The sequence below is a fragment of the Hordeum vulgare genome, chromosome 4H (genome assembly GCF_904849725.1).
Source record: "Hordeum vulgare subsp. vulgare chromosome 4H, MorexV3_pseudomolecules_assembly, whole genome shotgun sequence".
Lineage (NCBI taxonomy): Eukaryota > Viridiplantae > Streptophyta > Magnoliopsida > Poales > Poaceae > Hordeum > Hordeum vulgare.
Genome location: NC_058521.1, coordinates 165,151,529 through 165,179,125, shown reverse-complemented (window position 1 = coordinate 165,179,125; position 27,597 = coordinate 165,151,529).

The window sequence follows — 27,597 nt, the reverse complement described above, 5'->3', positions numbered from 1 at the left end:
CTGTAACTCTCTACTTAAACATGGTGCTTAACACTACATACTATTTCCCAATGATATGTGGCTATCCTATGATGTTTGAGTAGATCTGTTTTGTCCTATGGGCTAATTGGTGAAATTGCTATAATTGGTTTAATTTGCTTGTGGATATGTTGTTGTCCTTTGGTGCCCATCATATGAGCGCGCGTGTGGATCACACCATAGGCTTAGTTCCATGTTGATAAGACTATGCATTGGAGGGCAAGAGTGACACAATACTTCTTCCAAACATAGAAATTGATGCATACGGGATTGAAGGGGACCAATATATATAGTAATGCTATGGTTGGGTTTTACCTCAATGAACGTTAGTAGTTGCGAATGCTTGTTAATAGTTCCAATCATAAGTGCATACAATTCCAAGTAAGGGATGACATGCTAGCAGTGGCCTCTCCCACATAAAATCCTGTTATCGGTCTAGTAATGTAGTCAACTGCCTAGGGACAAATCCTTCTGTTGTTTTACAAAAAGCTTGCTAGTTCACTGCTATATTTATTATCTTGCAATTTATATCTAGTTTTATTATCAAAAAGTACTTCTAGTTTTATTCTTGTTTTACGTAAAACAAATGTTAAGTGTGCGTAGAGTTGTATCGGTGGTTGAAAGAACTTGAGGGAATATTTGTTATACCTTTAGCTCCTCATTGGGTCTGACACTCTTATTTATCGAAAAGGCCATCCCCTATACTTGTGGGTTATCAACACCTTTTGTTGGCGCCGTTGTCAGGGAGAAATAGTGTGGGGTTAATATTCTCGTATGTGCTTGTTTCCTTTATCACTAAGTAGTTTTTTTAAATCTTGTTTTTGATATTTAGTTATGGGTAGGAAACGCAAAACACCATTAAAATAGTTTTACCTACCAAACCAATGGTTGAAGAACCACCCAAAATATATCATACTATTGAAGCTTTTTCTTTGGATCATCTTTGATCCCTATATGCTCGTACTGAAAACCCAACTAGTTTAGTTGAGGGAAAATGATTAGATGAGCATGCTTATTATTGGCGACACCGCTTATCTCAAATAGCGAAACTTTTATGGCATCATATGAATAGTTTGCACTGCTATGATTGGAATTTATGTCAAATATATGATTTTACATGTTGTTCTAAAGACCCTAAGAAACACCTTCACTACCAATGTGAGTTTAGTGATAATGGAATCTTGTCTTCTTATGCCAAAGGTGTTTATAGTTACTACAATGTTGAACAAATTGAAGAATTTGTTTCTTTTGAGGGTGCTTATGAAATTGCTTCTTTAATTGAAAAGTATGATGCTACTCTTTACAAATCTGAAAATTTTGGCATACTTAAATATTTCTATAAAAACTATGCTTCTAATGCTTATGTTAAACTATATGTCGAGAGTCGGTGCAAACTTCGTACGTGCATCCCCGTGATATGATACGCTCTATCACACATAAGCCTTATGATATCTTCCGCAAAATTGTCACCATACATACCTATTATGGCATTGCCAAAGCCATTCTGGGGTATATTGCCATGCAACTTCCACTGCTTCCATTTTGATGACTTGAGAATTCATTGTCATATTGCTTTGCATTACCGTAAGATAGCTAACATGATATATCCATGGCTTGTGCGTTTTTTATTTCCGTGCTATGCTAGATCATTGCACATCCTGGTACACGCGAGAAGCATTCATATAGAGTCATACTTTGTTCTAGGTAAGAGTTGTAATACCGAGTTTTAAGTAAATAGAAGTGTGATGATCATCATTATTCATTATTAGTGCATTGTCCCCAGAAGTCATGATGAGACTAAGACAGAAAGAAAAAAATATAAAAAATAAAGAAAAAAGGAAAAATGAGAGAAAAGAGACAATGTGCATGCTAATTCCACACTTTTGCTTCAAAGTAGCACCATATTCTTCATATATAGAGTCTCTTGTTTTATCGCTTCCATATGCTAGTGGTAATTTTTCATTATACAACTTGGCTTGTATATTCCGATGATGTGCTTCCTGAAATGCCCGAGGTCTTCATGAGCAAGCAAGTTGGATGCACACCCACTTATCTTCAGTTAAGCTTTCATACACATTTAGCTCTAGTGCATCCATTGCATGGCAATCTCTACTCATCGCATTGATATCTATTGATGGACATCTCCATAGCCTGATAATACGCCGAGTTGATGCGAGACTTTATTCTTCACACTCACCCCTTTGAAACCTACAACCATATTCTATTTCGCCTTTATGCTATATCCATGGTTCACGCTCATGTATTGAGTGAGTAATAAAAATCTGTAGTGCGTTAAAAAGTACGTTCCAATTGCTTGATTTGACAGCAGGTTTCTCATGATTTATACCCTATGCTAGGAAGACCAAGTATGACAAGCTATATGATTTTTTAGGGATAACATTCTTCAAGCATTGTTATTTCGAAAGGACATGATTGTTTGCTAGTAAACCTGAGTATGGATGTATTTTTGTCAAATGATATACTATTACCTTGAATCACTTGTATCTTAATATTTATGTCATGATTACACATTTTCTCAAGACTATGTTAGGTATCATTCCGCATCGAAAATTATCTTTTGTCAATTACCTACTCGAGGACGAACAGTAATTAAGCTTGGGTTTGTGATACATCTTCGTCATATCTATAACACCCCCTGGTATGCAACTCTGGTTAGTGTCCACTTGTAAGTTGGTTGCGGCTCTTCTTTGGGTGCAAAAAACAAAAGTTATGAGAAAAATCATGGAACAATTTTATCCCGATCGAAGTTACGGATCTCCGGGAATTTATGAAACGGTGAAGGGCCAGAAAATAGGAACGCGAAACAGAAGAGAATAGGAGAGGGAGATCCAATGTCGGAGGGGCTCCTTCCCCTCTGCCGACATGGAGGCCATGGACCAGAGGGGCAACTCTACTCCCATCTAGGGGGAGGCAAAGGAAGAATAAGGAGGGGGACTCTCTCCACGTCTCTCCCAGTGGCATCAGAGTGCCGTCGGGGCAATCTACATCAACGATCTTGCCTCCGTCAACACCAACTCTCTCCCCCCTCTATGCAGCAGCGTAACACCTGTTTTCCTACTGTAACTCTCTACTTAAACATGGTGCTCAACACTACATACTATTTCCCAATGATATGTGGCTATCCTATGATGTTTGAGTGGATTCATTTTGTCCTATGGGCTAATTGGTGAAATTGCTATGATTGGTTTAATTTTATTGTAGAAATGTTGTTGTCCTTTGGTGCCCATCATATGAGCACGCGTGTGGATACACCATAGGGTTAGTTCTATGTCAATAGGACTATGCATTCTAGGGAAACAATGACACAATACTTCTTCCTAACATAGAAATTGATGCATACAGGATTGAAGGAGGACCAATATATATCTTAATGCTATGGTTGGGTTTTGCCTCAATGAACGTTAGTAGTTGCGGATGCTTCATAATACTTACAATCATAAGTGCATATAATTCCAAGTAAGGGATGACATGCTAGCACTGGGCTCTCCCACATAAAAACTTGCTATCGGTCTAGTAACATAGTCAATTGCCTAGGGACAAATACTTCTCTTATGTTACAAAAATCTTGCTACTTCACTAATATATCTATTATCTTGCAATTTATTTCTAGTTTTATTCTCAAAAAATAATTCTAGTTTTATTCTTATTTTAGGTAAAGCAAATGTTAAGTGTGCATAGAGTTGTATCGGTGGTCTAAAAAACTTGAGGGAATATTTGTTCTACCTTTAGCTCCTTGCTAGGTTTGACACTCTTATTTATTTAAAAAGGCTACAAAGTATCCCCTATACTTGTGGGTTATGAAGACCTTTTTGTGGCACCGTTGCTGGGGAGTAATAGCATGGGTTAAATATTCTCGTGTGTATTTGTTTGCTTTATCACTAAGTAGTTTGTATTTTATTCTTGTTTTATATCTTTAGTTATGGGTAGGAAACACAAAATACCAAAAAAATAGTTGTACCTACCAACCAATGGTTGAAGAACCACCCAGAACCTATCATACTAATGAAGCTTTTTCCTTGGATCATCTTCGATCCCTATGTGCTCTTGCCAAAACCCCAACTAGTTTAGTTGAGGACAAATCATTGGCGACACCGCTTATATCAAAAATGGAAATTTTTATGGCATCATATTAATACTTTGCATTGCTATGCTTGGAATTTATGTGAAATATATGATTTTACTTGTTGTTCTAAAGACCTTAAGAAACACCTTCACTACCAATGTAAGTTTAGTGATAATGGAATCTTATCATCTTATGCTAAAGGTGTTTACAGTTATTATGATGTTGAACAAACTGAAGAATTTGTCGATCTTAAGGGTGCTTATGAAATTGCTTCTTTGATTGAAAACTATGGTGCTACTTTTTACAAATATGGAAATTTTGTTGTACTTAAATATTGCTATAAAAACTATGCTTCTAATGCTTCTGCTAAACTATATATTGTGGACTCCTTTGCTTTCCAAGAAGAGAGTAATATTTTGCAGGAGTCTACGGAAGAATAAATTGATGAAACTGTGACCTCATTGGATGAAAAAAGATGATGAGGATAGTGAACAACAGAAGGAGGAAGAGCGAAATAGATACCCGTGCTCACCTTCTAATGAAAGTAACTCTTCAACTCATACATTATTAAATTTCCCTTTGTGCTTACCAAAAGAAGAATGCTATGATAACTGCTATCATCCTGTTGATTGTTTTGAAATATCCCTTTTTGCTGAAATTGATGCTTGCTATGCTTGTGGCCAAGATGCCAATAAGAATTATGCTTGTGAACTTGAACTTGCTATAGTTCCTTATGTTACGAATGAATTTGTTGCTATTGCACCCACGCATGATAGTCCTATTATCTTTTTGAATTCTCCCAACTACACTATTTCAGAGAAGTTTGCTCTTATTAAGGATTATATTGATGGGTTGTGTTTTACAATTACACGTGATGATTTTGATGGATATAACATGCATGTGCTTGCTTCTCCTACTTGCAATTATTATGAGAGGGGAACTACAAATCCACCTCTTTATGTTTCCTACACGATAAAATTGCAAGAAACTTCTTATGCTATGTATTGGCCTTTACTTGATGTGCATGAATTGTTGTTTTGTGACATGCCAATGCATAGTAAAAGAGTGAGACTTTGTCATTGCATGATATATGTTTCATTTTTATCACTACTAGTTGCAAATCATTGTTAAATAAAATTGGCTTTGATATACCTTGGGAACTGGGTGGATCCATTACTTGAGCACTTTATGCCTAGCTTAATGGATGTAAAGAAAGCGCTGCTAGGGAGACAACCCGGAAGTTTTAAAGAGACATTTATTTCTATTGTGTGCTTTTATAAAGTTTAAAAACAAAAAATATAGAGGGGAACCTAAATTTTTTCAAAAAGGACAGTGAAAGTGAGAAAGACGAACACCGTTGAAGTGGGGGACGTCCTTGAACTTCGTTCATGCCCATGGAAACTTTGTGAATTTCGATTACAAAAACTTTTTCATAAAAATAATAATGCCCTTGTACAAATCCGTTGTTTTATAAAAATAATGTGCCAATATTTTCCTTTAGGATGATTAGATTGCTTCTTGTTATGTGCGGTGCAAAACAGAAAGTTTGGTTGTAGTGTGTGAATTCACATTTTTCACCGAAACGTCGAAAGTTTCTAAAATTCTTACACAGTAATGCTATGCAAATTGGTTATTTCTTCGTAATTTCTCATAATTTTTTATTGGAACGTTCAGAATTATGCTCGATGTTCAGGTTACTACAGATTGTCCTATTTTTAACAAATTGTGTTTTTGATGCATTGTTTTGCTCGTTTTGATGAAACTATCGATTGTATTGGTGGTATAATCCATGGTGAAATCATATTACAGTATCTATAATGCAAAAACAAAATGTTTATGCCTTTTCAACAATACTTAAGGTTGTAATTTGTATTATTATACTAACGGATCGCACGAGTTTTGTGTGGATGAAGTGTTCGAAGATTGAGGAGGTCTCGAGATGAGGAGAAGGAGGAAAGCTGGGAGTTCAAGCTTGGGGTTGCCCAAGGAACCCAAAGTAAATATCCAAGGAGACTCAAGCATCTAAGATTGGGGATGCCCCGGAAGGCATCCCATCTTTCTTCTACAAGTATCGGTATGCTTTCGTCTTCGTTTGTTTCACGTGATTTGCTTAAATCTTGGAGAGTCTTTGTGCTTAATTTTCACTTTTATTTTATGCACCATGCTGGTATGAGATAGTACATGGTTGATTTATAGAATTCTCATTGCACTTCACTTATATCTTTTCGGTATGGCTTTATAGAGTGCTTCATGTGCTTCACACATATCATTTGAAGTTTGGATTGCCTGTTTCTTTACATATAGAAAATCATTATTTGTAGAATGCTCTTTTGCTTCACTTATATTTATTAGAGCCTGGTCTTTTGTAGAAAGAGTTAAACTCTCGTTCTTCATTTATGCCTATTTAGAGAGTCAAAAGGAATTGGTCATTTACATGGTTAGTCATAAAATCCTACAAAAAAACTTGTAGATCAGTGAGTATGATATGTTTGATTCCCTGCAATAGTTTTGTGAAATTAAGATAGTAATATGTGGGTGAACTAGTTGGTGATTGTGTATTAGTAAGAATATTGACGTTAAGGTTTGCGATTCCCGAAGCATGAACATATAGTCTCTGGTCATCCGATGAAGTTGGAGCATAATTTATCCTTGATTGAACTCTATTGTGTTGTTATAATCGGAGTCGTGTGATACTTAACTCCTCCCAACCTTCTCCCTCGGGGCATGCGGGTAGTGCTTTGCTTTGAGAGAGCTAACAAAATCTTGAAATAAGTATGTGAATTCCTTATTACCAATGTGAATCCTTGGATATACGCACTCTCACCTCCAAATATTTGCTAGCCTCTACGGTACCGTGCATTGCCCATTCTCACATCGAGAGTCGATGCAAACATCGCACGTGCATCCAAAACTTGTAACATGATACGCTCTATGAAACTTAAGCCTTATGATATCTTCCGCAAAACAGCCACCATACATACCTATTATGGCATTTGCATAGCCATTCTGAGATATATTTCCATGCAACTTCCACCGCTTCTGTTTTGATGACTTGAGCATTCATTGTCATATTGCTTTGCATTACCGTAAGATAGCTAGCATGATATTTCCATGGATTTTGCATTTTTTATGTCCGTGCTATGATAGATCATTGAACATTTCGGTACGTTACCAGAAGCATTCATATAGAGTCATACTTTGTTCTATGTATCGAGTTGTAATATTGAATTATAAGTAAACAGAAGTCTGATGGTCATCATTATTCATTATTATTGCATTGTCCCCACAAGTCAGGATGAGACTAAGGATAAAAAAAGAGAGAAATCATAAAATAGAAAAAATAAAGAAAAATAAGGAAAAAATGACAGAAAAGAGAGAAGGGGCATGATAATTACACATTTTATCTTCAAAGTAGCACCTTGTTCTTCATAAAGAGAGTCTCTTGTTTTATCACTTCCATAGGCTAGTGGGAATTTTTCATTATAGAACTTGGCTTGTATATTCCGATGATGGGCTTCCTCAATTACCCAAGGTCTTCATGAGCAAGCACGTTGGATGCACAACCACTTATCTTTAGTCGGTCTTTCATACACTTATAGCTCGAGTGCAGCCATTGCATGGCAATCTCTACTCCTCGCATTGATATCTATTGATGGGTATATCCATAGCCCATTGATACGCCGAGTTGATGTGATAAACCTTCTTCACTTTTACCCCTTTGAAACCAACCACCATATTCTATTCCACCTTTATGCTATATCCATGGTTCACGCTCATGTATTAAGTGAGTAATAAAAACCTAAAGCGCGTTAAAAAGTACGATCCAATTGCTTGATTTGACACCGGGGTGCTCAAGATTTTACCTTATGCTAGGAAGACCAAGCATGAAAAGCTATATGATTTTGTAGGCATAGCATTCTTCAAGCATTGTTATTTTGAAAGGACATGATTGTTTGCTAGTAAACCTGAGTATGGATGTCTTTTTGTCAAATGATAGACTATTGCCGTCAATCCCTTGTATGTTAATATTCATGCCATGATTAGACATTTGTTCAAGACTATGTTAGGTAGCATTCCGTATCTAAAATTATATTTTATCATTTACCTACTCGAGAACGAGCAGGAATTAAACTTGGGGATGCTGATACGTCTCCGTTATATCTATAATTTTTTATTGTTCCATGCCAATATTATACAACTTTCACATATTTTTGGCAACATTTTATATGATTTATTGGACTAACATATTGATCCAGTGCCAAGTGCCACTTCCTATTTGTTGCATGTTTTCTGTTTCGCGGAATAATCGTATCAAACAAAGTCCAAACGCGATAAAAATTTATGTAGAATTATTTTTGAATATATGTGATTTTTGGGAGTTAGAATCAACATCAATGGAGGCCCATGGCTTGCACTAGATACCAGGGTGTGACCCATACCCCCTAGCACGCGGTGGTGGTTGGCGGCCACCCTGTAAGTCGGTTGTGGCTCTTCTTTGGGTGCAATAAATATAATTTATGGAATACAATTTTGTAAAAGTTTGTGCCCGATTAGAATTATAGATCTACGAGAATTTAAGAAGCAATGAAGGGCTAGAAAATAGGAACGCGAAACAGAAGTGAATAGGAGAGGGAGATCCAATCTCGGAGGGGCTCCTACCCTTCCGCCGCCTTGGAGTCCATTGATCAGAGGGGGAACTCTCCTCCCATTTAGGGGAGGCCGAGGAAGAAAAATAAGGAGGGGGCTCTCTCTCCCTCTCTCTCTCCCGGTGGCGCCAGAGTGCCTCAGGGGAAAGGAGCGTGGTGGCGATCAATATCAACAATCTTGTCGCCATCAACATGAACTCTCTCCCCCTCTTTGCATCAGTGTAACACCTCTTTTCCCACTATTACTCACTACTTAAACATGGTGCTCAACACTACATACTATTTCCCAATGATATATGGCTATCCTATGATGTTTGAGTAGATCAGTTTTTTCATATTGCCTAATTGGTTAGATTGCTATGATTGGTTTAATTTGCTTGTGGATATGTTGTTGTCCTTTGGTGCCAATCATATGAGCACGCGTGTGGATCACACCATAGGGTTAGTTGTATGTTGATAGTACTATGCATTGGAGGGCAAGAGGGATAAAATACTTCTTCCTAACATAGAAATTGATGCATACGGGATTCTAGGAGGGCCAATATATATCTTAATGCTATGGTTGGCTTTTGCCTCAATGAATGTTAGTAGTTGCAGATGCTTGCTAATAGTTCCAATCATACGTGCATAGAATTCCAAGTAAGGGATGACATGTTAGTAGTGGCCTCTCTGACATAAAAACTTGCTATCGGTCTAGTAACATAGTCAATTGCTTAGGGACAAATCCTTAACTTGTGTTACAAAAAGCTTGCTACTACACTGCTATATTTATTATCTTGCAATTCATTTCTAGTTTTATTCTCGCAAAGTACTTCTAGTTTTATTCTTGTTTTAGGTAAAGCAAACGTTAAGTGTGTGTGGAGTTGTATCGGTGGTCTATAGTACTTGAGGGAAAAAAATTCTACCTTTAGCTCCTCGTTGGGTTTGACACTCTTATTTATCGAAATTGGCTACAAATGATCCCCTATAATTGTGGGTTAGAACGTAACCACCTCTTGGGCCCTGGTGGTTACAAAGCTACAATACCCAAGTAGAAGAAGGAGGCCGCGAACTTTGAAGCCGCGGGTAAACCACGCCATTCTTGGAACGTCTAGATTGTCCGCGTGATATCCATTTCCTCATGACCCGGGCAGTTAGAGACCCAGAGACTAAGGTGTTCGTCCGCCCGACGCTACAACTTCGCTCGACAGAGGAGAGCCTAGTAATGTCACTGAAGACTAAAAATTTAGTACCTACTACAATTATTATCATACTAATCGTTTACCACAACTTATGTAATTTTTTAGAGAAAAATGAAGGAGGAATTTGGAACCGGTCCTGATGAATCTCCATACGACTATAGGTATGAAGACCATCTTACACGGGCTGTGAACGAGGGATTTGGGGTTGATAGGAAGCCCATGACTGGGTGTGTGTTCGTTGTGGGTAGGATGATGTGGGACCAGTCCTATCCCTAGAACAAAGCGTTAAAAAATATATAAGGAAAAAAGTGTTAAAGACAAGATCGACGCTAAAGTAGATGTGAAAGTTCAAAGTAGCTACAGCAATTGAAAGAAAGTTTGCTAAAATATTCTCGTCTAGCCACGAGCATCATCTGTATAGTAGCACCCAATAGCCACAAGCATCGCTCGATGTTTCATGTTGGCTGCTAGCTAGAGTGAACAACGTGCCGACAAAGGTTGCCAAGCGGCAAATAATTCCATTTACAAATGGTACTATAATGATGCATGGTGTCGTCCTGTCACTAGACATGACGAGGGTGCCAATGCAGTACATAATGCCATGCTTTGAAAACTATTCATTACCTCACCCCCCTGATGAAGGCATCACTCTGTTAGGACAAGTGACACGCGGGTACCTGCTTAAGTGGCCACTCAGTGATATAGTGGAGATTAGTCCACATAGACTCTCAAGTAATGACTAGGATCCTGCCTTCAAGAACCTTGATCCCCTTTTTAACATTGACCACAATGGAGAGAACATAGCCAATTATATTCCCCAATCAGCGAAAGAAGGATCTACGTGCTGATTGCGGACCATCCATAGACAAGCCACATGTGTCAATTGTGTTCCCCGAAAGACATCATTAGAATCAATATAAGCCCTGCAAACCGTTGCTATCGGACTCTATGTTTATGACCCTCTCGACAGGTCTTAAAGTCATACACGACAACATGTTATGTAGATCAAAAAAGGTCAACAATGTTATAGGGCTAAGGTTCTACAAGGTTATTCTTTCGTCCTTCAGTTTCCGTCTGATATAACTGATCTACCATTTAATGAGGTGGTCCGTGCAAATATCTTCTATGTGAGTGCACTCTCCCCGCAGTTCATGAGGCTTTGGGCACTTCATCGAGCTTCAGATCTGTTACTCGAGCATAGTAAAGTATCTTTACTTGATCCTTTTTACATGCACTACCACAACCTCAAATTTGTAATGAGCCAAGAGCTCATCTCGGACTACCAATTCCCATGCATTATTACACCTCATCCTTAAAAGGACACCTTTCTGTTTCCATATTGCTACAAGTAAGTTTTTAACATTCACTCATTTATTATGAAACATATATAGTTAACCTTCTAGTTTGATATCATCCATGCTAATTTATTTTTTTATTGCACAACGAACAACATTGTATCGTAATTGCACTATTGCGAACACAGGGCTTGGCATATTTCTTTGATTCGAAGAGAGACCCTTAGAAGCAATGGACTAAATTGAAGGATGTTCTTAATATTTCTCTATGCAAGTGTAATAACTTCACCAATAAGGTAAGATGGTATTCAAAATTCAAGTTTATCACTAGCACTTGTTGCTATCAAGAACCAAATTTCAGAACCTCCCATATGTTAGTCTACTTTTCCATGGTTGTCATGAACGAGTATTTGAAGAAAAGTCAATATTTGCGAAATCATAGCCAGGTCATCAAGTGGTCTAAGGAGATGGAGAAAGACATTGACATATGGGAATTATTATGTGATCCTGAGCGCATCCAAAAGGTGTTGGCCAAAATCATCAACAAGGAGGTTGTAAATGAGGATGGGAAGTACCACTGAATGTCGCAATCACATGAAGAACAACTTCACCGAGTCGAAGACACACTTCGGTCATTGATTGCCAGCGAGTAGCCTACTCGAGAAGACTTTTTAAAATAGCTTCATAATCTAGTGATTAATTGTTGAGACACAAAAAAAATTCTCCGACACTTTCTGTACTCAATTGCTTTGCTTCACTATTACTCTTATTTATTAAGGTGACTTTATAATAATTAGTGCAGTGCATGATTATCTGAATGAGATAACATTCTATATTTGTCTTGCAATGTGATCATTCAGTGCAAAATACCACCTCATTAAAATGTTGCCACGACAGAAAAAACGTTGTCGCGGCAGCAATTCTTCTATATGCCTAGACCATACTAGTGGCGGGCGAAGAAATGAGTTGTGGCGGGCTGTATGCGCAACCTGCCACTTAGTCTAGTAGTATCACCGGCAGGCATAGATATTAGTTTTGGCGAGTAAGGAAGATTGCCCGCCACTGCAGAGCGCCCACCAGTGGCGGGCGGACGCCCGCCATTGATGCCATAATAGCAGTGGCAGGAGGTTAGTGGCGGGCGGCCATGCAAACCTTGTTTGCCACTGCTAGCCTTTTCCCACCCGCCACTACTAGGCATTCCAGTAGTAGTGAAAGCTTTATTTTTTTCCTAGGCATTGGGTCAGCTAATAATGGATGTAACAAGCAAACACATTCAACCAAATAACAACTCTCATAATTGAAGTCCTTGTAATCCAACATAGTGGGAACATTACTAGTTAAAGTCTTGACCTCTCCAAACCCATTTTCTCAATTTTATCATTAGGACCGACACCCTCCGATTAAACGAGACACCTTTCAGCTAAAGTTGGCTCATCTCGAGTCCCTTTATCATCAATTTTCATATTAGTAAATAAAGATTAAATAAGAGAAACACCAATCATTTTAATATCTTCATCGTGATTACTAATAGGGACAAATTATGGTTTAGCGGCCATCCTATTTACTACAGTGGTTTTCTTATCAGATATCTTTCCCATAAACTCTTTAGTTTGAGAAAATTGTGATTAGAGATTAGATACTTCCATATTGACTTCATCAAGTTGTTTACCAATATCATCTACCAAGGTTGAGTGTTCCTTGATTTTAGCAGCAAAGAATTTATTGTGCTCAAGTTGTGTGGTCATGAAAGTCTTCATGGAACTTCCAATTTCACCCATCCTTTGGTAGTAAAAAATAATATAGAATCTATCTTAAGATTAAGTGATGGAACAAGCAAACGTAGCAAGAAAAGCAAATGAACTAGCAAGTAAAATGATCAAACAAGTAAACAAGCAAAGATAAATATTTTTGTGTTTTGGATATTATTAGGAAAACAAATATAATAGCAAACAAAAAGTAGAATAAGTGAATGTCCATTTGTGTGAAGGTACTTGATAGGTATTTAATGATACTCCCCAGCAACGGCGCCATAACTTCTTCCTGCTGCTTGTAAACCGCATTGGCATTTTCCATGAAGAGGAGGGAGATGTAACATAGTAGAGATAAGTATTTCCCTTAGTGAGAACCAAGGTTATCAAACCGAAAGGAGGACCACGCAAACGCCCATCTTTAGTGCCTACACATAAAAGAGCACAAACTTGCGCCCAGCACGGGCAAGAAGGTTGTCAATCCCGTTGAACTCGTTACTTGCAAGCGATAAGTAGTGATAGATAGATAATATAAATGCAAATAAAATAAACGTAAATAAATGGAAGAAATATTTTTAGTGTTTTCAGAATTTGATTTGTGAAGACCTCGGGGGGCGTAGTTTTCGTTAGAGGCTCCTCTATCATAGAAAGCATAAGGTGGGTAAACAAATTACTGTTGGGAAACTGATAGAAAAGTGCATAGTTATGAAATATTTATTCATGGCTATGATCACATATATAGGCATCACATCCGTAAGAAAGTAGACCGACTCTACTACTATTACTCCAGTCATCGACCGCTATCTAGCATGCATCTACAGTATTAAGTAAAACAGAGTAACGCTTTAAGCAAGATGACATGATGTAGACAAATTAACCTCAACTAATATGAATAAACCCCATAATTTTATACTTAATGGAAGCAATACAAATATGTGTCACCTCCCTTTCTATCACTGGGATTGAGCACCGCAAGATTAAACCCATTACAATGCACCACTCCCGATGAAGATAAATCAATCTAGTTGGCCAAACCAAACCGATAGAACAGAGAAAGTACGAAGCTATAATAATCATGCATATAGGAATTCAGATATATATCAAATAATTTTCATGAATAATATGAATATAAACCTATAATTCATCGGATCCCAACAAACACACCACAAAAGAGTGATTACATAAGATAGATCACCGGGGGAATCGCGGTGATCTTGCAATGAAGAACATAGAGAGAGATATCCATCTAAGTACTAACTACGGACCCGTAGGTCTGTGGTAGAATACTCACATATCACCATGGGAGCAACATGGTTGATGTAGAGTCCCTCCGTGATTGATCCCCCTACCGGTAGGGGACTCGAACAAGGCTCTAGATGGGATCACGATGGAACAGAGACTTGCGGCGGTGGAAAAAGTATTTTGGGTGGCTCTCTGGTGTCTTCCCATGAAATGGAATTTATAGGAGTACAGTTAGGGCTGGAGGAGCTGGTAGGTGGCCCCAAGCCATCACAGCATGGCCAACCCCCTTGGGCGCCCCCTGTTGTCTTGGGAGCACCTCGTGTGCCCTCCGGTCTCCCTTCGAAGCTTCTAGGTCTTATTTTTGTCCAAAAAAAATCGTCAGAAGGTTTCGTTGCATTTGGACACCGTTTGGTACTATTTTCCTAAAAATCCAAAAACACACAGAAAACCACAACTAGCACTAGGCATTGGGTTAATGGGTTAGTGCTCAAAAATGATATAAAACATCACATAAATGAATATAAAACATCAAAGATTGAAAATATAATAGCATGGAACAATTAAGAGTTGTAGATATGTTGGAGACATATCAGGCCTATGCCTCAACCCATACCATATCAAACCACTCACACATGGAGATCAAATTCTAAGAACAAAACATTGAAGAACATAACTTGAAGATTGATAGATTGATAATATTGTTGGAAATATGCCCTAGAGGCAATAATAAATTAGTTATTATTATATTTCTTAGTTCATGATAATCGTTTATTATCCATGCTATAATTGTATTGATTGGAAACACAATACTTGTGTGGATACATAGACAAAACACTGTCCCTAGTAAGCCTCTAGTTGACTAGCTCATTGATCAAAGATGGCCAAGGTTTCCTGGCCATAGGCAAGTGTTGTTACTTGATAACGGGATCACATCATTAGGAGAATCATGTGATGGACTAGACCCAAACTAATAGACGTAGCATGTCGATCGTGTCATTTTGTTGCTACTGTTTTCTGCGTGTCAAGTATTTGTTCCTATGACCATGAGATCATATAACTCACTGGCACCGGAGGAATGCTTTGTGTGTATCAAACGTCGCAACGTAACTGGGTGACTATAAAGATGCTCTACAGGTATCTCCGAAGGTGTTAGTTGAGATAGTATGGATCGAGACTGGGATTTGTCACTCCGTGTGATGGAGAGGTATCTCGGGGCCCACTCGGTAATACAACATCACACACAAGCCTTGGAAGCAATGTGACTTAGTGTAAGTTGCGGGATCTGGTATTACGGAACGAGTAAAGAGACTTGCCGGTAAACGAGATTGAAATAGGTATGCGGATACTGACGATCGAATCTCGGGCAAGTAACATACCGAAGGACAAAGGGAATGACATACGGGATTATATGAATCCTTGGCACTGAGGTTCAAACGATAAGATCTTCGTAGAATATGTAGGATCCAATATGGGCATCCAGGTCCCGCTATTGGATATTGACCGAGGAGTCTCTCGGGTCATGTCTACATAGTTCTCGAACCCGCAGGGTCTGCACACTTAAGGTTCGACGTTGTTTTATGCGTATTTGAGTTATATGGTTGGTTACCGAATGTTGTTCGGAGTCCCGGAGGAGATCACGGACATCACGAGGGTTTTCGGAATGGTCCGGAAACGAAGATTGATATATAGGATGACCTCATTTGATTACCGGAAGGTTTTCGGAGTTACCGGGAATGTACCGGGAATGACGAATGGGTTCCGGGTGTTCACCGGGGTGGGGCAACTCACCCCGGGGAAGCCCATAGGCCTTGGGGGTGGCGCACCAGCCCTTAGTGGGCTGGTGGGACAGCCCAAGAAGGCCTTGTGCGCCATAGGAAGAAAATCAAAGAGAAGAAAAAAAAAGGAGGTGGGAAAGGGAAGAAGGACTCCACCTTCCAAACCAAGTTGGATTCGGTTTGGAAGGGGAGACCTTCCCCCCTTTGGTTCGGCCGACCCCCTTGGGGCTTCTTGAGACCCAAGGCAAGGCCCCCCCTCTCCCACCTATATATATGGAGGTTTTAGGGCTGATTTACGACAACTTTTCCACGGTAGCCCGACCACATACCTCCACGGTTTTTCCTCCAGATCGCGTTTCTGCGGAGCTCGGGCGGAGCCCTGCTGAGATAATATCACCACCAACCTCCGGAGCACCGTCACGCTGCTGGAGAACTCATCTACCTCTCCGTCTCTCTTGCTGGATCAAGAAGGCCGAGATCATCGTCGAGCTGTACGTGTCCTGAACGCGGAGGTGCCGTCCGTTCGGCACTAGATCGTGGGACTGGTTGCGGGACGGTTCGCGGGGCGGATCGAGGGACGTGAGGACGTTCCACTACATCAACCGCGTTCACTAACGCTTCTGCTATACGGTCTACAAGGGTACGTAGATCACACAACCCCTCTCGTAGATGGACATCACCATGATAGGTTTTCGTGCGCGTAGGAAATTTTTTGTTTCCCATGCGACGTTCCCCAACAGTGGCATCATGAGCTAGGTTCATGCGTAGATGTCTCCTCGAGTAGAACACAAAAGTTTTTGTGGGCGGTGATGTGCGTTTTGCTGCCCTCCTTAGTCTTTTCTTGATTCCGCGGTATTGTTGGATCGAAGCGGCTCGGACCGACATTACTCGTACGCTTACGAGAGACTGGTTTCATCGCTACGAGTAACTCCGTTGCTCAAAGATGACTGGCGGGTGTCAGTTTCTCCAACTTTAGTTGAATCGGAATTGACCGAGGAGGTCCTTGGATGAGGTTAAATAGCAATTCATATATCTCCGTTGTGGTGTTTACGTAAGTAAGATGCGATCCTACTAGATACCCATGGTCACCACGTAAAACATGCAACAACAAAATTAGAGGACGTCTAACTTTTTTTTGCAGGGTATGCTTGTGATGTGATATGGCCAATGATGTGATGTGATATATTGGATGTATGAGATGATCATGTTGTAATAGATAATATCGACTTGCACATCGATGGTACGGCAACCGGCAGGAACCATAGGGTTGTCTTTAAACTAACGTTTGTGCTTGCAGATGCGTTTACTATTTTGCTAGGATGTAGCTTTAGTAGTAATAGCATGAGTAGCACGACAACCCCGATGGCGACACGTTGATGGAGATCATGATGATGGAGATCATGGTGTGACGCCGGTGACAAGAAGATCGTGTCGGTGCTTTGATGATGGAGATCAAGAAGCGCATGATGATGGCCATATCATGTCACTTATGAATTGCATGTTATGTTAATCCTTTTTGCACCTCATCTTGCTTCGAACGACGGTAGCATTATGAGGTGATCTCTCACTAAAATTTCAAGACGAAATTGTGTTCTCCCCGACTGTGCACCGTTGCGACAGTTCTTCGTTTCGAGACACCACGTGATGATCGGGTGTGATAGACTCAACGTTCACATACAACGGGTGCAAAACAGTTGCACACGCAGAACACTCGGGTTAAGCTTGACGAGCCTAGCATGTGCAGACATCGCCTCGGAACACATGAGACCGAAAGGTCGAGCATGAATCGTATAGTTGGTATGATTAGCATAGAGATGCTTACCACTGAAACTATTCTCGACTCACGTGATGATCGGACTTGAGATAGTGGATTTGGATCATGTACCACTCAAATGACTAGAGAGATGTACCTTTTGAGTGGGAGTTCTTAAGTAATATGATTAATTCAACTAACTTTCATGAACATAGTATAATGGTCTTTGCGAATTACGATGTAGCTTGCGCTATAGCTCTACTGTTTTATATGTTCCTAGAGAAAATTTAGTTGAAAGTTGATGGTAGCAAACTTTGCAGACTGAGTCTGTAAAGACGAGGATTGTCCTCGTTGCTGCGCAGAAGGCTTATGTCCTTAATGCACCACTCGGTGTGCTGCACCTCGAGCGTCGCCTCTGGATGCTGTGAACATCCGACATACACGTTTCTGATGACTACACGATAGTTCAGTGCAAAATACTTAATGGCTTAGAAGCAAGGCACCGAAGACGTTTTGAAACGTCACGGAACATAAGTGATGTTCTAAAGAGATGAAATTGTGATTTCATGCTTGTGCCCTTGTTAAGAGGTACGAGACCTCCGACAAGATTCTTTGTCCACAAAGTAAAGGAGAAAAGCTCAACCGTTGAGCGTGTGCTCAGATTGTCTGAGTACGACAATCGCTTGAATCAAGTGGGAGTTAATCTTCCAGATGAGATAGTGATAGTTCTGCAAAGTCACTACCACCAAGCTGTGAGAGCTTCGTGATGAACTATAACATATCAAGGATAGATACAATGATCTTTGAGTGATTCGCGATGTTTGACACTTCGAAAGTAGAAATCAAGAAGGAGCGTCAATAGTTGATGGTTAGTAAAACCACTAAGTTTCAAGAAAGGCAAGGGCTAGAAGGGATACTTCGTGAAACAGCAAAACAGTTGCTGCACTAATGAAGAGACCCAAGATTAAACCCAAACCCGAGACTAAGTGCTTCTGTAATGAGGGGGACAGTCACTGAGGCAGAGCAACTCTAGATACTTGGTAGATAAGAAGGCTGGCAAAAGTCAAAAGAAGTATATTTGATATACATGATGTTGATATGTACTTTACTAGTACTCCTAGTAGCATGAGGGTATTGGATACCGGTTCGGTTGCTAAGTGATTAGTAACGCGAAATGAAAGCTGCGGCATAAACGGAGACTAGCTAAAGGCGAGGTGACGATACGTGTTGGAAGTGTTTCCAAGGTTGATATGATCAAACGTCGCACGCTCCCTCTACCATCGGGATTGGTGTTAAACCTAAATAATTGTTATTTGGTGCTTGCGTTGAGCATGAACATGATTGGATTTTGTTTATTGCAATACGATTATTCATTTAAAGTGAATAATGGTTACTCTATTTTCTTGAATAATCACCTTCAATGGTTTATTGAATCTCGATCGTAGTGTTACACATGTTCATGATACTGGTGCCAAAAGATACGAGGTAATGATGATAGTACCACTTACTTGTGGCACTGCCGCTTGAGTCATGTTGGTATAAATTGCATGAAGAGGCTCCATGTTGATGGATCTTTATACTCACTTGATTTTGAATCACTAGTGACATGCAAATCATACCACATGAGCAAGGCCTTGTTTTCATTGAGATGAAACAAGATAGTAACTTGTTGGGAGTGATACATTTTGATGTATGCAGTCCAATGGGTGCTGAGGCACGCAGTGGATATCATTATGTTCTTACTTCAATGACGATTTGAGTGGATACAAGAGTATTTACTTAATGAATCACAAGTCTGAAATATTGAAAAGTTCAATTCTGTTTCAGAGTGAAGTTCATCGTAACAAGAGGATAAACTGTCTACGATATGATCATAGAAATGAATATCTGAGTTACGAGTTTTGGTACGCAGTTAAGACAATATGGAAATTGTTTCGCAGTTCATGCCACCTGCAACATCATAGTGTGATGATGTGTCTGAACGTCATAGCCACGCACTATTTGGTATGGTGCATGCTATGATGTCTCTTATCGAATTACCACTATCGTTTATGGGTTATGCATTAGAGACAACCGCATTCACTTTAAATAGGGCACCACGTATTTCCGTTGAGATGACACAGTATAGACTGAGGTTTAGAGAAATCTAAACTGTCGTTTCTTGAAAGTTTGGGGTTTCGACACTTATGTGAAAAAAGTTTCAGTCTGATAAGCTCGAACCCAAAGCGGATAAATGCATCTTCATAGGATATCCAAAACAGTTGGGTATATCTCCTATCTCAGATCCGAAAGCAAAGTGTTTGTTTCTAGAAACGGATCCTTTCTGGAGGTAAGGTTTCTCTCGAAAGAATTGAGTGGGAGGGTGGTAGAACTTGATGAGGTTATTGAACCATCACTTCGACCAGTGTGTAGCAGGGCGCAGGAAGTTGTTCCTGTGGCGCCTACACCAATTGAAGTGAAAGCTGATGATGGTGATCATCAAGCATCGGATCAAGTTACTACAATCCTCGTAGGTTGACAAGGTCGCGTACTACTGCAGAGTGGTATAGTAACCGTGTCTTGGAAGTCATGTTGTTGAGCAACAGTGGACCTACGAGTTATGGAGAAAGCAATGGTGGGCCCGGATTCCGACAAATGGCTGGAAGCCATGAAATCCGAGAGAGGGTCCATGTATGAAAACAAAGTGTAGACTTTGGAAGAACACCTTGATGGTCATAGGACTATTGAGTAAAGATGGATCTTTAAAAGGAAGACACACGATGATAGTGATAAGTCACTATTATTAAAAGCTCGACTTGTCGCAAAGATGTTTCTGACAAGATCAAACAAGTTGACTATGATGAGACTTTCTCACTCGTAGTGATGCTAAAAGTCTGTTAGAATTATGTTAGTAGTTGTTGCATTATTTATGAAATATTGCACATAGGATGTCAAAACATTGTTTCCTCGACGGTTTACTTGAGCAAACATTGTATGTGATACAACCAGAAGGTTTTGTCGATCCTAAAGATACTAGCAAGTATGCAAGCTCCAGCGATCCTTCATTGGACTGGTGCAAGCATCTCGGAGTTGGAATATACACTTTTATGAGATGATCAAAGATTTTGGGTTTGTGCAAGTTTTATGAGAAACTTGTATTTCCAAAGAAGTGAGTGGGAGCACTATAGAATTTCTGGTAAGTATATGTGGTTGACATATTGTGGATCAGAAGTAATGTAGAATTTCTGTAAAGCATACAAGGTTGTTTGAAAGGAGTTTTCAAAGGAGTACCTGGATTGCGCTACTTGAACGTTGAGCATCAAAGATCTATGGGGATAGATCGAAAGCGCTTAATGGAAGTTTCAACAAGATGCATGCCTTGACAAGTTTTTGAAGGAGTTCAAAATAGATCAGCAAAGAAGGAGTTATTGGTTGCGTTGTGAGGTGTGAATTTGAGTAAGACTCAAAACCCGACCCCGGCAGAATAAAGAGAATAGACGAAGGTCGTCTTCTATGCCTTAGCCGTAGACTCTAAAGTATGCCATGCTGAGTACCGCACCTGATGTGTGCCTTGCGGCAAGTCAGTTAAAGAGGTACACAGAGTGATCCAGGATTGAATCACTGATCAGCGGTCAAAGTTATCCTTAGTAACTAAATAGACTAAGGAATTTTTCTCGATTATGGAGGTGGTTAAAGAGTTCGTCCTAAAGGGTTACGTTGATGCAAGCTTTGACACTAATCCGAATAACTATGAGTAGTGAAACGGATTCGTACAGTAGAGTAGATATTTGGAGTATTTCCAAATAGCACATAGTAGCAGCATCTATAAGATGACATAAAGATTTGTAAAGAACACACGGGTCTGAAAGTTTCAGAACCGTTGACTAAAACCGCTCTCACGAGCAAGACGTGATCAGACCCCATGACTATCTGGGTGTTGGATTCGTTGGAATCACATGGTGATGTGTACTAGATTATTGACTCTAATGCAAGTGGGAGACTGTTGGAAATATGCCCTAGAGGCAATAATAAATTAGTTATTATTATATTGCTTAGTTCATGATAATCGTTTATTATCCATGCCATAATTATATTGATTGGAAACACAATACTTGTGTGGATACATAGACAAAACACTGTCCCTAGTAAGCCTCTAGTTGACTAGCTCGTTGATCAAAGATGGCCAAGGTTTCCTGGCCATAGGCAAGTGTTGTTACTTGATAACGGGATCACATCATTAGGAGAATCATGTGATGGACTAGACCCAAACTAATAGACGTAGCATGTTGATCGTGTCATTTTGTTGCTACTGTTTTCTGCGTGTCAAGTATTTGTTCCTATGAACATGAGATCATATAACTCACTGACACCGGAGGAATTCTTTGTGTGTATCAAACGTTGCAATGTAACTGGGTGACTATAAAGATGCTCTACAGGTATCTCCGAAGGTGTTAGTTGAGTTAGTATGGATCTAGACTGGGATTTATCACTCCGTGTGACGGAGAGGTATCTCGGGGCCCACTCGGTAATACAACATCACACACAAGCCTTGCAAGCAATGTGACTTAGTGTAAGTTGCGGGATCTTGTATTACGGAACGAGTAAAGAGACTTGCCGGTAAACGAGATTGAAATAGGTATGCGGATACTGACGATCGAATCTCGGGCAAGTAACATACCGAAGGACAAAGGGAATGACATACGGGATTATATGAATCCTTGGCGCTGAGGTTCAAATGATAAGATCTTCGTAGAATATGTAGGATCCAATATGGGCATCCAGGTCCCGCTATTGGATATTGACCGAGGAGTCTCTCGGGTCATGTCTACATAGTTCTCGAACCCGCAGGGTCTGCACACTTAAGGTTCGACGTTGTTTTATGCGTATTTGAGTTATATGGTTGGTTACCGAATGTTGTTTGAAGTCCCGGATGAGATCACGGACATCACGAGGGTTTCCGGAATGGTCCGGAAACGAAGATTGATATATAGGATGACCTCATTTGATTACCGGAAGGTTTTCGGAGTTACCGGGAATGTACCGGGAATGACGAATGGGTTCCGGGTGTTCATCGGGGGGGCAACTCACCCCGGGGAAGCCCATAGGCCTTGGGGATGGCGCATCAGCCCTTAGTGGGCTGGTGGGACAGCCCAAGAAGGCCCTATGCGCCATAGGAAGAAAATCAAAGAGAAAAGAAAAAAAAGGAGGTGGGAAAGGGAAGAAGGACTCCACCTTCCAAACCAAGTTGGATTCGGATTGGAAGGGGAGACCTTCCCCCCTTTGGTTTGGCCGACCCCCTTGGGGCTTCTTGAGCCCCAAGGCAAGGCCCCCCCTCTCCCACCTATATATACGGAGGTTTTAGGGCTGATTTACGACGACTGTTCCACGGCAGCCCGACCACATACCTCCACGGTTTTTCCTCTAGATCGCGTTTCTGCGGAGCTCGGGCGGAGCCCTTCTGAGATAAGATCACGACCAACCTCCGGAGCACCGTCACGCTACCGGAGAACTCATCTACCTCTCCGTCTCTCTTGCTGGATCAAGAAGGCCGAGATCATCGTCGAGCTGTACGTGTGCTGAACGCGGAGGTGCCGTCCGTTCGGCACTAGATCGTGGGACGGTTCGCGGGGCGGATCGAGGGACGTGAGGACGTTCCACTACATCAACCGCGTTCACTAACGCTTCTGCTGTACGGTCTACAAGGGTACGTAGATCACACATCCCCTCTCGTAGATGGACATCACCATGATAGGTCTTTGTGCGCGTAGGAAAAATTTTGTTTCCCATGCGACGTTCCCCAACAAATATGTCTCACAATGGTTGCCTTGTGCAATGCACAATTACAAGTGTGTACTAGAGGAAAATGAACTATGGTGGCCATGGATATGGCGATGGCAGCATCTAGGGTTGATGAGGGGATGAAGATGGTTATGTTCTAGCTTCGCTCAATGATGTTGTGTTCACATTTCGACCTGGTTCCCTTTATAAAGTTGGTCAGGTGGACGAGATGCCTCGGTTTCCATGCGAAAAGAACGCTCATGTGAGCGGTCGCGCTTTGTGTAGAACGTCGTCTTTCATGTTGTTTCTTCTGGTGCACCTCCTCTTGATTTCTTTTATCTCCTCTTTCATTCCTTTTGATGTTCTCATATGATTTCTTCCCTTTTTGGCACATTTCCTGTTGAAACACATCACAGAGAGGATTTGTGGAATCCTATGCATTCATTAGTCATTAGTAGCAACATCGGAGCGAATATCTCTGAGGTCTAGTGAAGATATCTGCCAAATTGTCAGTACGAACATGCTTGAGATTAATATCACCTTTGGCAACATGATCTCAAATTAAATATGATGAACTTCAATATGCTTAGTTCGAGAGTGTTGCACGGGACTGTGTGCAATCTGGATGGCACTCTAATTGTCACACAGCAATGGAACATGTTTCACATGTATCCGATAATCTTTAAGAGTTTGTGTCATCCATAGTAATTGAGCAAACATGATCTCGCAGTAATGTATTCCGCTTTGGAGGTAGATAGAGATACCGAGTTTTGTTTCTTGGAGGACAAAGACACAAGAGATCTCCCAAGAAATTCGGAAGTACCTGAAGTGGACATTCTATCAGCCTTGTTTCTGGCTTAATCTGAATCGTACTAGCCAACAAGATCAAAACATGATCCTTTGGGATACCATATGCCAAAATTTGGTGTATGGAACAAGTATCACACAATTATTTTTATGACTTTTAAATGACACTTTTTTGCTGCCACTTGGTTTGATGCACATATGCACACACTTAGCATAATGTTGGGATGAGAGGCACAAATATATATAGTAATAAAACAATCATTGATCGGTAAACCTTTTGATCAACCAGGTTGTCCTCTTTGTGAGGTCAACATGTCCACTCGTAGGCATGGGAGTTTTCATACCGTTGCATTCTTCCATGTTGAACTTTTTGAACAAGTCAATGGTTTTCTTGGTTTGAGAGAGAAAAGTATCGTCTCCCATTTGCTTGATTAGCAATCCAAGGAAGAACTTAAGCTCACACGTCATGGACATCTCATAATTTTCGCACATCAACCTTCCAAATTTATCTCTAAAATAAGGGTTAGTATATCCAAATATGATATCATACACATATATTTGGCATGCAAATAATTCATCATTAACTCTTTTAGTGAACAAGGTTGCATCAATTTTACCAATTTCAAAACCCTTTTCAAGGAGAAACTTCATCAAACATTTGTGTCAAGCTCTAGGATCTTGTTTGAGTTGATAAAGAGCCTAGCGAAGTTTATAGACATGATTAGGTTTCTTAGGATTAAAAACAGCCAAGAGGTTATTTGATAGACTTCCTACTCAATTTCACCATTTAAGAAAGCATTTATGGTATGCATTTGGTAAATAGTGATATGATGGTGATGGTCATAAGCAAGAAGAATCCGAATGCACTCAAGTCTAGCGATGGGGGCATAGGTATCACCATAGTCCATACATTCAACTTGAGTGTACCCTTGAGCCACTAGGCGAGCCTTGTTACGTACAACTAGTCCATCTTCATATATCCTGTTGCAAAACACCAATTTAGTTCCAATGATGTTCTGCTCATCGTTGGGCTTCTCAAGCAAAGTCGAAACGCCGTTCCTCTCGAAGTTGTGCAGTTCTTCATGCATAGATTTTACACAATCTGGGTCATCGAGATCTTATTCTACCTTCATGGGCTCAATTCTGGAGATGAATGAGTAATGCTCACAAAAGTTAGCTAAACAAGATTTAGAGCAAGTGATTCTCTCGGATTTAATGTTGCCAAGTATTTGATCCATATGGTGATTCTTGTTGAATTGACTCGAGGTAGCCTTTGCTTGGATGTTGGCGGAGCTTCCTCATCATCGTCTTGTTTGTTGTTGTTGAGGTCGTTGTTCCATTGAGGTGGTGGTTAGGGAGGTTGAGGTGGATCTTCTTGTTGCACTTCCTCATTTACTTCATCTTGGCGTGTACCACTTGTTGTTGCTTCCATGTCATTTTGTTGTTTGCCTATACATAAGTAGAGGCTTCCACTTCAATATATGAAGTACTTTTCTTCACCTCCACGGGACGAATCTTGCCAATATACAAGTCTTAGACTGCTTCCGAAGGTAGACATCAATTGGCAATTATTCAACTTGCAAACCATTAGTCTCATCAAAGTTTACATCTACCGTGTTTTCAACTTTTCGAGTGAAGTTCTTGTACACATGATAAGTGTGAGAGTTTAATCTATAACCGAGTACAAAACATTCATGAGATTTAGGTGAAAATTTTGAATGAAGATGTTATCAAGAATGTAACACTTAGAGACAAATACTTGAAAGTTTCCAACTTGGGGTTTGTTAACGGTGTGCAGCTCATATGTCGTTTTACCAAGAAGCTTGTGGAGATAAATACTATTTGTGGCATGGCAAGCCGTTTCCACCACTTCCACCCAAAAGTGGCTTGGTGTATTGTACTCATCAAGTATCGTTATTGCCATCTCTATAAGACTCTGGTTCTTCTTATCAACAACTCCATTTTGTTGAGGCATTGACGTGGATAAGAACTCATGCGAGATGCCTTCTTCATGAAGAATGGTATTGATACGTATCCATTGTATCTACTTTTCCTAACGCTTTTGCTCTTGTTTCAGACTCTAATTTGCAAGATTTGAATGAAACTAACCCGGACTAACACTGTTTTCAACCGAACTACCATGGTGTTGTTTTTGTGCAGAAATAAAAGTTCTCGGAATGGAACGGAACTTTTTGGAGATTTTTTCTATAATAAATGAAAAATACTGGAACCAAGACCCTTTAGAGGGGGGCCACAAGCGCCCACTAGACATGAGGGCGTGAGGCCCCCCAAGCACGGCCTGGTGTCTTGTGGGGCCCACGTGGATTTGCTGACCCTAATTCCGGCGCTATAAAATCCTATTTTCGGATAAAAAATCAAAGAGGAAGTTTCATCACATTTCACGATACGGAGCCGCCGCCACCTCTTGTTCTTCATCGGGATGCCTAATTTGGAGTCCGTTTGGGGCTCCGGAGAGGGGAATGTTCGGTCTTCATCATCACCAACCCTCCTCCATCGCCAATTCCATGATTCTCTCCACCGGGAGTGAGTAATCCCTTCGTAGGCTTGTAGTCCAGTGAGATTGATGTTAGGTCTTGATGAGATTGATCATGTAATCGCGTTAGTTTTGTTAGGTCTTGATCCCTAGTATCCATTATGTTCGGAGATAGATGTTGCTATGACTTTGCTATGCTTAATGCTTGTCACTAGGGCCCGAGTGCCATGATTTCAGATCTGGACTGTTTATGTATTCACCATTATATCTATGTTCTTAATCCGATCTTGCAAGTTATATGCACCTACTACATGTTAGGATCCGCTTACCCCAAAGTGACAATAATTGGTGTTCTTTCCGGCGATTGTCATAGTATGAGGAGTTCATGTATTCACTATTTGTTAATGCTTTGTTCCGGTTCTCTATTGAAAGGAGGCCTTAATATCCCTTAGTTTCCTGATGGACCCCACTGCCACGGGAGGGTAGGATAAAAGATGGCATGCAAGTTCTTTTCCATAAGCATGTATGACTATTTAGGGAATACATTCCTACATTATAACGATGAACGGGAGCTAGTTCTTGTTCGAAATATGCCCTAGAGGCAATAATAAATTGGCTATTATTATATTTCCTTGTTCATGATAATCATTTACTATCCATGCTAGAATAGTATTGATTGGAAACTCAAATACATGTGTGGATACATAGACAACACACTGTCCCTAGTAAGCATCTAGTTGACTACCTCGTTGATCAAAGATGGTCAAGGTTTCCTGGCCACCGACAAGGGTTCTCAC